We start from the raw sequence: 17,617 nt of genomic DNA on the forward strand, positions 1-17,617 counted from the left end.
AAGAGACCCAGTGAGGGGATGATCTGGCATATTGGAGGGGACACATTCCCAGCAATATATCAAGGAACACCCTAAAGCAAAGAACCATATTCCTGAAGGCTTAGTGGGGCCAAACTCCAATGTATCACTACAGATAGGGGGTATTTGTGCTAGAGCCATACTTGACCACAGGGTTGAAGGTCACTTTGCTGTACCATTAATTTTACAACTGGTATTTGACGCATTTACCATTGACGCCATTCAGTGCACGAGAGATCTGGGGTCTGAGTGCGGATGATTATCTGTATGATGGTTACTTGTCAGTGATGTGGGAGTGGCTGAGGTGCTTGATACATTAGCGCTAGTTTATCTGGACCCCTTTGAGAAGGGTGGCATTTCAGTTCTTGTGGGGACCAACACTCCTGTTGTGAGGAGGCTCATGGGAGCCTGCAAGGAGAAAGCTGGAGGGAGCTTCCTGAGAACATTGTCCGTTCACCCAGTGTTTCGGGGCTCTTTTGAGGAAGTGTGTGGCTGCATTGGGCCAGATAACGGATTTAGATGATGGACTGTGTGTTTCACCCAGTCCAAGCCAATCGTGTTATGGCCCGGGGAGGTAGCGAGAGTAATGGAAACCCCTGAATTTCTCGGAATGCCCGAGGGCGAGTCCCTCTTTGTGGATGCTCCGGAAGACCATGAAGAGGAGTTGGGATTTCATGCTGGGGTACTGGTGAGGCCCGAACTGCAGAAGCCCTTGGTTGTACAGGCAAACAGGATTGCAGTGATCATCAGGAACACTATAAAGATGGAGGTCACCTTCAAGCGGGGGAAGCCCCTGGCATATCTGTTCCAGTGATGGTAATGTCTAGTGTCCCTGTGAGACAAGCCGAGGAGGAACTACTGGAAAAGGGGGTGTAGGCCCCTGGTAAGCCTCAGGCTCGCTCAGCTCACTTCCATCTATGGGGAGCAGCCTTTGGCCCCGCCAAACTGGGTAATCAAGTTTGTGTGGATGCTGTGTGATGTACTCCTCCCTGCCAAATAACAGACAGTACACCATATGCGATTAAATGATTACAATTTATAGATATTACTGGAACTATGTAATTAATAGAGATAAAATATAAAAGGAAAGTAAAAGGCAACAAACTTATCAAAGTTCAACCACTTCATGCACAACAGTTGGAGCTCAATAAACGGAGTCTTCTTTCCACCATTCGATCCCCTCCGACCTCCTCGACCCGCCGCCTGGGACCAACCACGGTGGTCGACCAGATGCTCCACATGAGTCTGTCCTCATCTCCTCTCCTCGCCGAGGACCCTGGGCCTCGGACTCCCGCTCGGGGTCCGTTCCACCACCCAGCTTACAGCATCGCATCTCCTCTCCCTGTTCCCATCACGCCTTCTTCCCCAAAGCCCGCAAAAAACAATAGCATACAGACACACAAGAAAGAATAACATCTATCCCAATTGGTTCGTTCTTCCTCTTATCAATAATATAACCCAAATAAGCTGCGAAAGAGAAGCACTTTCTCAGCAGTTAACATAACAAAGAAGCTATTTTATTCTAACATAACAAAGAAGCCATTTTCATTAGCCTTAGCAGTAACATTAAAGAAGAAACCCCTTACAGCAGGAAAGTTGACTGCTGAGTCATTCAACTTCGGGGTCTCCCCGGTACCTGCAGGTTGGAAGAGGAGTTTGGTAGAGAAGATGCTACCAGAAGCTGTAGGTGTCTTTTCCAATGACAAGTTTGATGTGGGTTGTTCCAAGAGCACTCATCACACTATCTGGGTGACTGAGGGAACCCCGTTCAAAGAGAGGTCATGGCGACCGGCCGCTGCAGGGGGTGGAAGACGTTCGGCAGCATTTGTGTAAGTTGAAGGAAATAGGTATCATCACTGAGTCCAGAAGCTCCTATACATCCCCAATAGTAGAAGAATGGGAAGGTACGGGAGTGTGTGGACTATAGGACTCTGAACAGGTGTATTGTACTTGACCAGTATACAGTCCCAAGATCGAAGATGCACTGGCCTGTCTGAGTGGCGCGAAGTGGTTATGTGTGCTGGACTTGAGGAGTGAATATTACCAGATCCCCATGAGTGAGGCTGACAAAGAGAAGACAATATTTATATATCCACTGGGATTCTTCCAGTTCAAAAAGATGCCTCAGGGCACATCAGGAGCCCCTGCAACCTTCCAGCGGGAAATGGAGAAAATGGCGGGGATATGAATTTGCTTGAGGTGTTGGTGTATCCGAATGACCTCATAGTGTTTGGGTCCACTTTGGAAGAACATGATGTGAGGCTGCTGGGCTGCCTGAAAGCTGAAGGGTTAAAACTTTCCCTGGACAAGTGCCAGTTCTGCAAAATGCCTGTTAGCTATGTTGGGCACATAGTTTCACGGAATGGAGTAGCTAAAGATCCGTCTAAGATAGAAGCGGCGACCACCTGCCAAGGTCCCAGTCTGTGAGCACTCTGAGCTCGTTCCTCGGGTTTTGTGGTTACTATCGGAGGTTTGTGAATGGCTACACAAAAGTGAGTCACCCATTGAATCAGTTTCTGTGTGGTTACCCTCCGTTGGGGAAGGAAGGGAGGAGGATAAAAGGAAAGGAGGGTAAAGAGTACCTTAGCCCTTCGGAGCCTTTTGGACCAAGGTGGGATGCGAAATGTGAAGAGGCCTTTCAGTCATTGAAGGAGCTGCTGACACAGGCACCTGTTCTAGCTTTTGCAGACCCCTGATTGCCATTTGTACTGCATACAGATGCCAGCAAAGAGGGCTTAGGGGGTGTCGTTTACCAGGATCAGAGGACTGGGTTGAGACCTGTTGCGTTTGTCAGCTTGAGTCTGTCACCCTCTGAGAAAAACTATTCCACGCACAAGTTGGAGTTTCTGGCATTGAAATGGACTGCGGTGGATAAGCTAAGTGACTCCCTCTATGGTGCCAAGTTTGAGTTGAGGACGGACAACAATCCTTTAACTAATATCCTGACCTCAGCGGAAATGGATGCCACAGACCATCGGTGGTTGGTGGCAATGTCTGCCTATGAGTTCAGCCTGAAGTACCAGCCGGGAAGCAGGAACACTGATGCTGATACTTTGACCTGACGGGTGCATGAGGGGCTGGACAGGGACGAGGAGTGGGGTAGCGGTCCTGCCCCAGGGGTGAAAGCCTAGTGTCAGTTTGCCATTCCAGTGAAGGCAGACGGAAGGCAAGGGCAGGATCGAGTGGTAGATCATCTGGGAGCTTCTGATGACGCCATTCCACAATTTACTCTAACCTGACTGCTCTGAAGACAAACAAGTTACCAGAATTGAGGTCTGGGGAAGTGGCAGCTGCTCAGCCAGATGACCCGGGCATCAGTAGCATTGGTCAGTGGTCAAAAAGGGAGATATGGCTCAGGTGGAGAAAATGAAACATGTTGCAGTACCTCCATTACTGAGAGAACGGTCCAGGTTAGAGTTGAGGAACCAGATCCTATACCGGGTCACGTCACCTCTGGACCAGCCTCAGCATTCCCAGCTGGTTCTGCCTGAAAAGTATAAGAGGATTGTGTTGAAGTCACTTCATGATGATTCTGGACATTTGGGAGTTGAAAAGACCTATGGATTGCTCAGAGATCGATCCTACTGGCCCCGAATGAAGCCGGAGGTCAAAGAATACTGCAAGCCGTGTATTCGAGGCATACGGCGGAAGACACTGCCTACGTGGGCAGCTCCCTTGCACAACTTGCAGACTGCAGGGCCCCTGGACCTGGTGTGTATGGATTTCCTGTCAATCAAGCCAGGTGCCAGAAACATGGCGAATGTCTTAGTCACCATGGATCACCACACCAGATATGCACAGGCTTTTCCTACCAAGGACCAGAGGGCGTCCACGGTGGTCAAAGTGTTATAGGAGAAGAATTTAATTTATTATGGCCTCACCAGGCAGACACATAGTGATCAGGGACGGGATTTCGAGAGTAGGCTCATCCATTATGTTACTGCCATGCTTGGAGTCGAGAAGTCAAGAACCACTCCTTATCATCTGCCGGGTGATCCCCAGCCTGAGAGGTTTACTCAGACCTGGCTAAACATGCTCGGAACCTTGGAGATCAGCAAAAAGAGCAGGTGGAGTCAACATATGGACATCTGGTCCAATGATACAACTGTACCCAAAACGAAGCTGCCGGGTACTCGCCATACTATCTGATATTTGGGCGCAAAGTGAGGTTGCCCATTGACCTTTGGTTTGGGACTGACGAGGACGACCTACCACTGAAGACTCATCTGAAGTTTGTATCTGATATGAGAAGGGAGCTGAAAAAGGCTTAGGAATTAGCAGAGGTTGCGGCTGCCAAGCAGAATCAAGGAAATAAGAAGAGGTATGATCAAAAGGTTAGGTTCTCCTAACTCATGCCAGGAGAATTTGGGGCTACGCAGGAAGCATAAGTTGGCTGACCACTGGGCAGCTACGCCCTATGTGGTGGAGAGTCAGATGCCAAAGGTACCAGTTTTCCAGGTGAAACCAGAGGAGAGATTGTCTGTCGGAATCACCTTCTCCCTCTGGGACAAGAGGTGCAGGTTGACCCAGAGCCCGACCTGGAGCCTACACCTAATAAGAGGACTCTGCAGCAAAGCAGGGTGAGTGCAGGACCAACAGCAGGAGAGATTAGACCAGCCCCCTCCCCTGAGTGGGGTACTGATTCAGAGGATGAGAACGTGGGGGTGTGGTATATGTTGCCTTTTGATAACTCCCACTGATTGGGGAAGAGACTCCCAACCCTTCTCACACTGAGTCAGGTGAAATCAGGGGGGTTATCTGTGAACAGCCTGGGTTTCAGCGGGACCCTGAAAAGGATGAAGTGGGGCTCAGCCAAGGGACAGAGTGGTCCGAGTTGTAGGTGGGAATGAGTGACAGGCCAGGGAAGGCCTTGCCAGGTAGACTAGAAGTATCCCCAGTAGTGTCAGAACATGAAGAGGTAGATGCGGGGGTACGGAGGGTTCACAGAATCAGGAAACCACCAGATAGGCTGGCCTATGTAGCACTGGGGGAACAGAGTGTGGCCCCTACCATTTTGGGGAGCTATGTCACTGCCTTTTACACCTGGATTAGACTTTGTGTTCTGCAGGAAGGGTTGGGAAATTATCTCAAAGTCATGACGACATGACTAAATTTGGTGGGGGAGAGAGTGTAACGCCCTGGGAAAGGTTTCACTGCTAATGTAATGGTTTCTCTGTAGCAGCAGTGTTTGGATTATGACTAGAGATAACAGGAGCTTTGAAATGTGCGGCGTCCAATGAGGGGAATGTTTTTCTTTCTTGTGTACCAAGAGCGAGGGATTCGCGGGCTTTTGTTCGGCGGAAGATGGAGAGAGAAGATGCCAGAACAGAGAGGTTGTAGACTGCAGGACTAAGTGGACGTGGAATGGGGTCAGGAGTTGACGATGCCCAGGGGAAATCAATGGAGATTGAACGGACTGGAAAACCGTGAGCACCAACGTGCGCATTAAACTGGGCCCTTTTCTTTTTGTTTTCTTTACTAACCCTCTAGTCAAATTAAGAATTATAAAGCTAAATCGTTTAATTGTATATGGTGTACTGTTTGTTATTTCGTGGTACTGATTTGTAACAGGGGAAAATATCATGCAGCATCCACACAAATGAGATTTCTCAAGTTTGGTGGGCCGGAGAGTGTCTTTCCCTTGACTAACGCCACTGTTCGCACCTGAGGGTTACATTACTAAAATGGAAGAGAGTAGGAAAACAGATTGTAATGCAATATACTGTATACAAATTTATCATATGTTTCTTCATAATGTATTTTGCTATCAAGTTCATTTATGAAGTATTTAATTATCAACAATCCATACTATTTCCCACAGTGAGAAGATTTATTCTGATAAAGCATAATTTCTGATGAATGAATGTTTTTTGAAAATTCAGTTTATTCTTAAGCAAAATCAGATTATTTTCAAAGATCTGTAAAATAATTAAAATGAAATTGGTGCCTGATTTATCTTAGAAGAATTTGAACATCATCAAATAAAATATCTATTTCTATTTATGCCATATTATTTGACACCTCATTTACCAGACATCGACAAATGTACAACCATATTCTATGAACAATGATAGGAACGTTACAGTGGTTAGTGTGTTTTTGGTGCAGTTGCTTGAGGGAAGAACATAAAACTCTGATAATCCTGCTCCCACAGAACATTGGCAGTACCAGACTAGCAGATTTCTGGACAAAACCTCAACACTTTTTTTACTTCATTCTTTTTGCAAGTTAATAAATTTTCCAGTGAACCCAGTGAGTCTAAAGAGAGCAGGAAATATTCATTTACACTGGACCCTGGCTCTGACTGGAAAACTACCATCGTCAAAGATCCTCACCACCCAGATCATGCTCTTTTCTCACTGCTGCCATCAGCTAGAAAGAACTGTGCCTCAGGACTCGCACCACCAGGTTCAAGAACAGTTACTACCCCTCAACCATCAGGCTATTGAACAAAAAGGGGATAGCTACACTCATTTAAGGACTCTATATTGTTATTTCATGCTCATTATTTATTGCTATTTATTTACATCTGTGTTTGCAGTTGTTTACAGTTACTGTTCTATAGATTTGCTAAGTGTGCCCACAGAAAAAGAATCTCAGGGTTGTATGTGGTGTCATGTATGTATTCTGATAATAAATTTTTATTCTGAACTTTGAACGTTGAATTTACCCACATTTCTAACTCATGCTGTCTGGGCCCCAATCCCGTATCGGGCTGCACCTTACCCACAGTCTGAGCCAGAGCCCTGGCCTCCTTCAGGACTCCCTGAAGTTGCTGTCTGCCACACCTTCACTCTGGATCCTGGGCAAATCCAAATTAATGAGTGAGCCAAATGCTGAACCATCAGAACATCTGGACAATGCGATGCAGCAGTATCTGCATTTTACTGGAGTACTATGTACTGTAGTAACAGGTACCTTAGATATTTTCACCAAATGAAGCCTCAATTTAATTGAATTCAACTGAAGGTCTGGCTGTAAAGCTATGTAAAAGACCTTAAAACTATGTCCCCTTGTGTTAGCCATTTTAGCCCTGGGAAAAAGCCTCAGGCTATCCACACAATCAATGCCTCTCATCAACTTATACACTTCTATCTGGTCACCTCTCATCCTCCGTCGCTCCAAGGAGAAAAGGCCAAGTTCACTCAACCTATTCTCAGAAGACGTGCTCCCCAATCCAAGCAACATCCTTGTAAATCTCCTCTGCACTCTTTCTATAGTATCCACATCCTTCCTATAGTGAGGTGACCAGAACTGAACATAGTACTCCAAGTGGGGTCTGACCAAGGTCTTATATAGCTGTAACATTACCTTATGGCTCTTGAACTCAGTCCCACAGTTGACGAATGCCAACACACCATACAACTTCTTAACAACACTGTCAACCTGCGCAGCAGCTTTGAGTGTCCTATGGACACAGACCCAAAGATCTCTCTGATCTTCCACACTGCCAAGAAAGAGTCTTACCTTTATGTGACTCTTGGTTCAGCTAGCAGCTTAACATAGGGGATGATAGCTCTCGGCCCAGCCAAACTTAAGAATCTCATTTGGGTGGATGCTGCACGATGTGTCCCCTGTTACAAATCAGTACCCCGAAATAACAAACAGTACACAATATGCAATTAAACAATTGAGCTTCATAATTCTTAATTTGGCTGTATGGTTAGTAAAGAAAGAAAAAAAAGAAAAGGGCCCATTTTCATGAAACAGTCTAATGCTCAACGTTGGAGCTCACTGATAAGGCCGTTCGCCCACCATCGACCTCCTGCGATCGTCGCTGACCTTAGGATCCTCGCTGCAAGTCCATTCCATCTGGCCGTCTACCAACTCTTTCCATTCGTGTCTTCTCTCCTCATCTCTCCCCAGCAAAAGACCGCAAAATTCGGCTCCCAGACACTCAAGAAAGAACAACTGCCCGCTCATTGACTAACATGCCCCATTATCTCTAGTCATAACCCAAACATTGCTGCTACAGAAAAACCATTACCATAGCAGTGAAACCTTACAGTGTGTTACATTTGATACTATATTCTGTCTTCAAATTTGATCTACCAAGATGAATTGGGTTGCATTACTCTGTCAATTTTTTAGGGACAGTACTATACCTGATAGGAATGCAAATATTTAAGAAGGGAAATATATTTGATCTAATATGCACAGATGATGCAGGATACAGCACAGGTCAGCTGATCCATGGTAGTGTTCACACTCCACAGGAACCACTTCCTGAACCACACAGAATCGATTGCAAGAATGTGGCCAGTGCGCATGCGGCCAATTGACTGCGCTGTGAATCGACAGGCCTCCTCCGTGTGGAAGGCTGCCCCATGTTGCACGGGTTTTCAGCTGCACATAGTTTTCTGTCTCAGCAGGCCCAGTTGGTCACTGCAATACTGTCTGCTCCCCGGCGTGTACCATGACAAACCTGACTCAGTAAAAAGGTTTAATCCCACTGCTCCATTGACGCTCTTGTGCCCCACATACGTAACAGCTCCTACACTCCTATATTTCTCCTGCTGATCCAGTGTTTTTAGTCTTTCTGCATTCCACCTATTTTAACCCAGTTCACTTTCCTCCTAATCAGGGGTTCCCAACCCTTTTTATGCCTTGGATCAATAACATTAACTGAGGGGTCCATGGACACCAGGATGTGAACCCCAGTTCTAAATGCATCATTGCCATTAACTACTCTTTATGCTATCATGTTCTTGCCAATCTTGTGAGTTGACAAAATTTTCTTAAATTCCCTAACAAATTATTAATGGCCATGTTATGAATGTTATTTGGAATACAGAGCTTCAATCTGAAATATTAGCTCTGCTTCACTTCCCAAAAAAATGGACTAATCTGCTGAGTATTTTCATTGTTTTGTGTTTTAGATTTCCATCATCTGCTGTTTTGACTTACTTTCAAAATGGCCGCTACTTTGCCTTTCCTTAACAAGTGGAAGAGTTTTATCTAAAGATGTGATATCAAACCCTTTCATAATCTGAAAGAATTCCAATATTGATCAATAGGCTTCTGATTTATCAGTGAGCAGGAACTTATGATGGTTTGACAAGGAATTAAAGAGGAAGTTCATATCCAATTGTGGTAGCTGCCACATCACTGCGTTGATCTTCAGCCTCATTGCCACAAGAATTTTTGGAAGCTCAAATATGAGAGATGTGACTACCTTGAATACTGAAATGACAGAAGTCATAAAGGATGTTTTTGCTGGATGTGCAGTTAGACTCAATATCACAAAGCTACGCTCCGAAGTATTATTCTGCACTTGACTTCATGAATGCAACCTGTCAATGCACAGATCGCTATTGAATGGAAAGAAGTTGCTTTATTAGTCCAGGCAGTAGGCAGAAAAAAATCCTACACTAACCTTAGTCTAAATTCCCATTTACAAAGGTGGTAAGTGTGATGTTTTGCCAATCGTTGTGGCAGTGCAGATTAACCTTTGCAGGTATGCAATCTCGTTCCTTTAGGTTTTAATTGCATTCAGTGTTTTAAAAATATAAATAACCTGTATCTTTTCTGTCTCAGATTTCTCTCTCATTCTTTCACCAAGGTTTTCTTCCTCTTTATTTCTTTCTCTACCTCTGATCTGACATTGAATCAAGCCATGTCAGTTGGCATTTCTTACTCAGTGCTTGTGCTGTTTACTTCTCAATCCTTGACTAGTTCAGGAAATCCGCATTTCCATTTCTTGTTCACTTTGGTCCTAGATCCCCTGATTCCCTTACTGTGATAGTTAGTTCATACTTCAGTCATTTGTTAAGCAAAAGAGCTTTATGTGCAAAGTACTAAAAGAATTTTTAGCCACAGCAAACATGGCACAAAAAGATGTAACAAGAAGTAATTCAATATTCCAGTAAACAACAGGAATTCTGCAGATGCTGGAAATTCAAGCAACACACATCAAAGTTGCTGGTGAACGCAGCAGGCCAGGCAGCATCTATAGGAAGAAGCGCAGTCGACGTTTCAGGCCGAGACCCTTCGTCAGGACTAACTGAAGGAAGAGTGAGTAAGGGATTTGAAAGCTGGAGGGGGAGGGGGAGATGCAAAATGATAGGAGAAGACAGGAGGGGGAGGGATGGAGCCGAGAGCTGGACAGGTGATAGGCAGAAGGGGATACGAGAGGATCATGGGACAGGAGGTCCGGGAAGAAAGACGGGGGGGGGGTGACCCAGAGGATGGGCAAGAGGTATATTCAGAGGGACAGAGGGAGAAAAAGGAGAGTGAGAGAAAGAATGTGTGCATTAAAAAGAGTAACAGATGGGGTACGAGGGGGAGGTGGGGCCTAGCGGAAGTTAGAGAAGTCAATGTTCATGCCATCAGGTTGGAGGCTACCCATACGGAATATAAGGTGTTGTTCCTCCAACCTGAGTGTGGCTTCATCTTTACAGTAGAGGAGGCCGTGGATAGACATGTCAGAATGGGAATGGGATGTGGAATTAAAATGTGTGGCCACTGGGAGATCCTGCTTTCTCTGGCGGACAGAGCGTAGATGTTCAGCAAAGCGGTCTCCCAGTCTGCATCGGGTCTCACCAATATATAAAAGGCCACATCGGGAGCACCGGACACAGTATATCACCCCAGTCGACTCACAGGTGAAGTGATGCCTGACCTGGAAGGACTGTTTGGGGCCCTGAATGGTGGTAAGGGAGGAAGTGTAAGGGCATGTGTAGCACTTGTTCCGCTTACACGGATAAGTGCCAGGAGGGAGATCAGTGGGGAGGGATGGGGGGGACGAATGGACAAGGGAGTTGTGTAGTGAGCGATCCCTGCGGAATGCAGAGAGAGGGGGGGAGGGAAAGATATGTTTAGTGGTGGGATCCCGTTGGAGGTGGCGGAAGTTACGGAGAATAATATGTTGGACCCGGAGGCTGGTGGGGTGGTAGGTGAGGACCAGGGGAACCCTATTCCTAGTGGGGTGGTGGGAGGATGGAGTGAGAGCAGATGTACGTGAAATGGGGGAGATGCGTTTAAGAGCAGAGTTGATAGTGGAGGAAGGGAAGCCCCTTTCTTTAAAAAATGAAGACATCTCCCTCGTCCTAGAATGAAAAGCCTCATCCTGAGAGCAGATGCGGCGGAGACGGAGGAATTGTGAGAAGGGGATGGCGTTTTTGCAAGAGACAGGGTGAGAAGAGGAATAGTCCAGATAGTTGTGAGAGTCAGTAGGCTTATAGTAGACATCAGTGGATAAGCTGTCTCCAGAGACAGAGACAGAAAGATCTAGAAAGGGGAGGGAGGTGTCAGAAATGGACCAGGTAAACTTGAGGGCAGGGTGAAAGTTGGAGGCAAAGTTAATAAAGTCAACGAGTTCTGCATGCGTGCAGGAAGCAGCGCCAATGCAGTCGTCGATGTAGCGAAGGAAAAGTGGGGGACAGATACCAGAATAGGCACGGAACATAGATTGTTCCACAAACCCAACAAAAAGGCAGGCATAGCTAGGACCCATACGGGTGCCCATAGCTACACCTTTAGTTTGGAGGAAATGGGAGGAGCAAAAGGAGAAATTATTAAGAGTAAGGACTAATTCTGCTAGACGGAGCAGAGTGGTGGTAGAGGGGAACTGATTAGGTCTGGAATCCAAAAAGAAGCGTAGAGCTTTGAGACCTTCCTGATGGGGGATGGAAGTATATAGGGACTGGACATCCAAGGTGAAAATAAAGCGGTGGGGGCCAGGGAACTTAAAATCATCGAAAAGTTTAAGAGCGTGAGAAGTGTCACGAACATAGGTCGGAAGGGATTGAACAAGGGGTGATAAAACAGTGTCGAGGTATGCAGAAACGAGTTCGGTGGGGCAGGAGCAAGCTGAGACAATAGGTCGGCCAGGACAGGCAGGTTTGTGGATCTTGGGTAGGAGGTAGAAACGGGAAGTGCGGGGTGTGGGAACTATAAGGTTGGTAGCATTGGATGGGAGATCCCCTGAGCGGATAAAGTCGTTGATAGTGTGGGAGACAATGACCTGGTGCTCCTTAGTGGGGTCACGATCGAGGGGTAAATAAGAGGAGGTATCCGCGAGTTGTCGCTGTGCCTCGGCAAGGTAGAGGTCAGTACGCCAGACTACAACAGCACCCCCCTTATCAGCGGGTTTAATAATAATGTTAGGATTAGTGCGGAGGGAGTGGAGAGCAGAGCGTTCCGAAGGAGTGAGGTTGGAATGAGGACAAGGTGCGGTGAAGTCGAGTCGGTTGATGTCCCGTCGGCAGTTGGCAATAAAGAGATCCAGAGCAGGCAGAAGACCAGAGCGGGGTGTCCATGAAGAAGAGGAGGGTTGAAGACGGGAGAAGGGGTCATCGGTGGGGGTGGAAGAGTCCTTGCCGAAGAAGTAGGCTCGGAGACGGAGACGGCGGAAGAAAAGTTCCGCATCGTGGCGAACACGGAACTCGCTGAGGTGTGGGCGAAGGGGGACAAATGTGAGGCCCTTACTGAGAACAGAGCGTTCTGCCTCCGACAGTTGAAGGTCGGAGGGGATGGTAAAGACCCGGCACGGATGAGAGCTGGGATCAGAGGGGGGAGGGGGGAGGCTGGGGGTGTCAATGGAGAGGGGAGGGTTGGGGTGAGAGGAAGATGGAGCCTCTGAGGGCCCAGGAGTTGACGGTGGGATCTGAGGAAGACGGGGCTGTGGAGTGGTGGTGGGGGAAGGGGAGACGGGAGTCACAACAGCAGCACATAAAGACCCGGCCTGGAGTTCAAGGCTGGAGTCGCAGTTGGTGGTTGCGCGATCGCTTTGAATGTCTCCATGGTCGTTGCTGGAGTCCGGGTTTTGAATATGTCCTGAGGTGTTGGAGCCGCCGAGACCAACGGCAGGGGACGCAACCGAAAGTTCATGCCTGCTAGCGTCGGGGCCGGCAGGCTCTGGAGTCCGTAGATGTAAGATCTTGCGATCTTTGCCTAACATGACAAAGTCAAAGAAACGGCGATTGCAGGCGTGGATCCGACGGAGGATGAAATAGCGGGTAGGACCATTACAGACGGCGAAGAAAGTGTCCCGAAGGTGTGGAAGGGTCTGGGATAGGGAAACCAAGTACCTCCTCATGGCGGAGAGCGTCTCCTTCAGAACTTGACGGGAGAAGCGGCGAGAGGCAGAGTCAATCAAATGTGAGTACCTGGGATCCTCAGAAGGTCCAAATTGAGAGGCTTGGAAACGAATCCTAAAGCCAACTGGAGTAAGTTGGCGACGGAGGCACGTTCCAAGAAAGGATACATGGCAGTGATAGCGAGTTTGAGTCAAAGTCTGGTTGAAAAGTTGAAGAGCCGAAGAAATCACAGATGGGGAGCAGTGAGAGATGGTTTCACTGAACTCCCGTCGAAGAGAGGATCTAAACTTCTTCGGTGTAGGCATCACCGGAAGAGGCTTCGCAGTAATTATTTTTGAAAAATTACATTTTAAAAATCTAAATTAAACATGCAGCTATATTTGAAATTTATAAACACAAGACAGACTTAATTTAATAGGCTTGAGGGGGTCAAACAGCTGATGATATCACACTGCTATAGATCATACGATGGTTAAAATATTATTATGATTATTTTAAGCATCACAAATAGTTCATTTTCAGTATTGTTCCTACAATTTGCTATGGTTAATCCCGAAAATACATACAATAGTTAACAAAATGCATTTGAAAACAAGCTGATGTAGTTGGAAAAAAAACCATTAAGAAGGGAATTACTATCTTTATCTTCTGTTATGCTTATTGCTCACCTTCAAATTTCGAAAGAAATTTTACAAAGTGCGCCTAACTACGCATGATAAAATTGTGGATAAGGCCACAAAATAGTCAGCAACACTGAGCCTATTAAACCGCAGTCACCATAAGACATTACCTCATGGAAATAGATCTATTCAAAAACTAATTGTTTTGAAACTTGCACTACTGACTGCTTATTTTACTATGCATCCCACACACTCTTTATTCATGAGATTAGTGTAAAGTGCTGTCTCTCTGTTACCACTGCTTGCTCAACATAGTGTAAAATCTCACAGGAGAAAAAAATAAAAAGTTTTGTTTTTCCACAGCCCCGTAATTCAAATTCCATTTGATTGAAAATAATTCATACTTAGGAAGTTGAAGTTAACTGTCTTTCAGCAAGAGAAAAAATTAAATTCTGTCATCCACTTCTGCCTTTGATCTGATTTCCATATTCATGATATATTTATGACTTAGCCTCTCAATATCGATACATTAGTTTTTTTCCACTTTTCTTATTTTTTAAAATAATACAGGTTCCTATTGTTCTGAATTGTTATCACAATATTCAGGACAGAGATTTCATTTAAATCATAATGTCACAGCAAATTTAATCATTCTACTAATTTCAGTAGACTCCAAAAGTGGTTCATGATGAGGAATTAACTCACATTTGTAGCTGCCAACTTTATCCTGTGTGCTAATTAAAATGATTTGGTTAATAGGCTGCTGAATACTCCATTAGGTAGAAGTATCACAATTGGGAAAACCTGGATAAAACCAGCCTTGCATCTCCCTGAAAAGAAAGATACTTTGTGTCTGGACAACGTGGAGGCAAGTATTCTAAAGAAAAAGAGACAGCATATTCGTCCTGATCGTAAGGAACGCAGCCGGGCAAGTGATGGGTGTGTTGGCGGGAGAGCGTTTTGGAGAAACTGATGATAACTCTGTAAGGTTTGAGCTCATGGAAATTGATAGTCTGAAAATTAAGGTCCTGAAATAGGAGCAGGCCAATTTCAATATCATAATACAGGACCTGGCAAAGGAAAACAGTTACTTGCACGTCAGTCTACAACTGAAAAGTAGGAAGCATGAGAGTGTTAAAAAGAGACAGTTTAAGGCCAATATATGTTCACAGGGGTGAAAGAAAAGTGACAGCAAGTCCAGAGAATCCTGGATATCAAGAGATAACAGGGGCTGATTAGCACCTGAGAGGTACAGAGGACTGGGAACAGAGAAGGCTCTTCAGGTATAAAGAAGGTGGATAGGAGAAGTTTTAGCAAACGGAAAGAGCAAATGTAAAGCACACTACTGTGTAGGATTTAGGATAATCAGGAAGATTATTATAAGTATATTAAGGTCAAACAGATACCCAGGGAAATAGACCCTGAATATTTGTTATGTATGTTAACAATTTTGATATGAGTGTATGAAGCATGATTAGCAGGATTGTAGATGACTAAAAGGTTAGTGGCTGTTGCTGATAGTGAGGAGGATAGTCTTAGGCTACAGCAAGAGGTCTAATGGGCACAGGAAGGTTAGGACCTAGACAATCATCAGTCAGGCCCATGGGAGTATTGTGGAACAGAAGAATGCTGATATGTAAGTCCCAGTATCCCTGAAGCTGGCAGCATGGGTAGAAGAAGTAGTGAAAAAGATGTGATGCAATTGGTCTCACTGTTTGTCCGCAAAGCTCTAAACTCAAAAGAAGATCAAACTCCTCATTGGGAGATCAGGGGTGGTGAAGGTCATCAATTTTAAATTTCTCGATGTTATCATTTTAGAGGACCTGGCCTGGGCCGAGCACATAAGTGCAATTATGAAAAAAGGCATGGCAGCTCTTCTATTTCCTTAGAAGCTTGCAAAGGTTCAGTATGACATCTAAAGCCTTGACAAACTTCTATAGATGTGTGGTGGAGAGTATATTGACCAGCTGCATCACAGCCTGGTATGGAAACACTAATGCCCTTGTATGAGTACAGTCGATGCCTCCCCCCACCCCCACATTTTAACTCTACTCCTCATCTTCTTTGCTCCAGTCCTGCTGAAAGAGTCTGCGCCCGAAATGTCGACTGTACTCTATTCCATAGACACTGCCTGGCCTGCTGAGTTCCTCCAGCATTTTGAGTGTGTTGCTTGGATATCTAGCATCTGCTGATTTTCTCTTGCTTGCCCTTGTATGAAATTTCATCAGAATAGAAGTGGATACAGCCAGGCCCATCACAGGTGAGATTGAGCTTATCCAAATGGAGCATTTTCAAAGGAAAGCAGCATCCATTATCAGTGACCCCCACCACCCAGGACGTGCTCTCTTCTTGCTGTTTCCATCAGGAAGGTGGTACAAGAGCCTCAGGACTCACACCACCAGGTTCAGAACAGTTATTTATCCCTCGACCATCAGGGTCTTGAACCAGAGGGGATAACGTCATTCATAGAAACATAGAAAATAGGTGCAGGAGTAGGCCATTCGGCCCTTCGAGCCTGCACCGCCATTTATTATGATCATGGCTGATCATCCAACTCAGAACCCTGCCCCAGCCTTCCCTCCATACCCCCTGACCCCCGTAGCCACAAGGGCCATATCTAACTCCCTCTTAAACATAGCCAATGAACTGGCCTCAACAGTTTCCTGTGGCAGAGAATTCCACAGATTCACCACTCTCTGTGTGAAGAAGTTTTTCCTAATCTCGGTCCTAAAAGGCTTCCCCTTTATCCTCAAACTGTGACCCCTCCAATCCCTTTAGGATCTTATACGTTTCAATCAGATCCCCCCTCAATCTTCTAAATTCCAACGAGTACAAGCCCAGTTCATCCAGTTTTTCTTCATATGAAAGTCCTGCCATCCCAGGAATCAATCTGGTGAACCTTCTTTGTACTCCCTCTATGGAAAAGATGTCTTTCCTCAGATTAGGGGACCAAAACTGCACACAATACTCCAGGTGTGGTCTCACCAAGGCCTTGTACAACTGCGGTAGTACCTCCCTGCTCCTGTACTCGAATCCTCTCGCTATAAATGCCAGCATACCATTTGCCTTTTTCACCGCCTGCTGTACCTGCATGCCCACTTTTAATGACTGGTGTATAATGACACCCAGGTCTCGTTGCACCTCCCCTTTTCCTAATCGGCCACCATTCAGATAATAATCTGTTTTCCTATTTTTGCCACCAAAGTGGATAACTTCACATTTATCCACATTAAATTGCATCTGCCATGAGTTTGCCCACTCACCCAACCTATCCAAGTCACCCTGCATCCTCTTAGCATCCTCCTCACTGCTAACACTGCCACCCAGCTTCGTGTCATCCGCAAACTTGGAGATGCTGCATTTAATTCCCTCATCCAAGTCATTAATATATATTGTAAACAACTGGGGTCCCAGCACTGAGCCTTGCAGTACCCCACTAGTCACCGCCTGCCATTCTGAAAAGGTCCCATTTATTCCCACTCTTTGCTTCCTGTCTGCTAACTAATTCTCCACCCACACCAATACCTCACCCATTCATCTTCAACTTCATGTTGTCAATATTTATTTATTTATTTATTTATCTATCTATCTATTTATTTATTATTCTTTCTTTTTTTCTTCTTTCTTTTTGTATTTGTACAGTTTTTTTGTTTTTTGGCACTGGTTGTCTGCCCTGTTAGTGTGGTCTTTCATTGAACCTATTATAATTATTGGATACATTGAATATACTTGCAAGAAAATGAACCTCGAGGTTGTATATGATGACATTTATGTACTTTGGTAATAAGTTGACTTTGAACTTTGAAGATAAGTATCTGCAGGTACCCCCACTATAGACTAGTTATACTATATAATCCGACTCTTCAAAGACTAGCTATCTAGTCTCTGCAGCCAGGTCTAGTTGCCAATGCCCACTATTTGATTGCTGGCTTCTCCATC

This window comes from Mobula hypostoma, chromosome 19 (genome assembly GCF_963921235.1).
Source record: "Mobula hypostoma chromosome 19, sMobHyp1.1, whole genome shotgun sequence".
In the NCBI taxonomy this organism is placed as follows: domain Eukaryota; kingdom Metazoa; phylum Chordata; class Chondrichthyes; order Myliobatiformes; family Myliobatidae; genus Mobula; species Mobula hypostoma.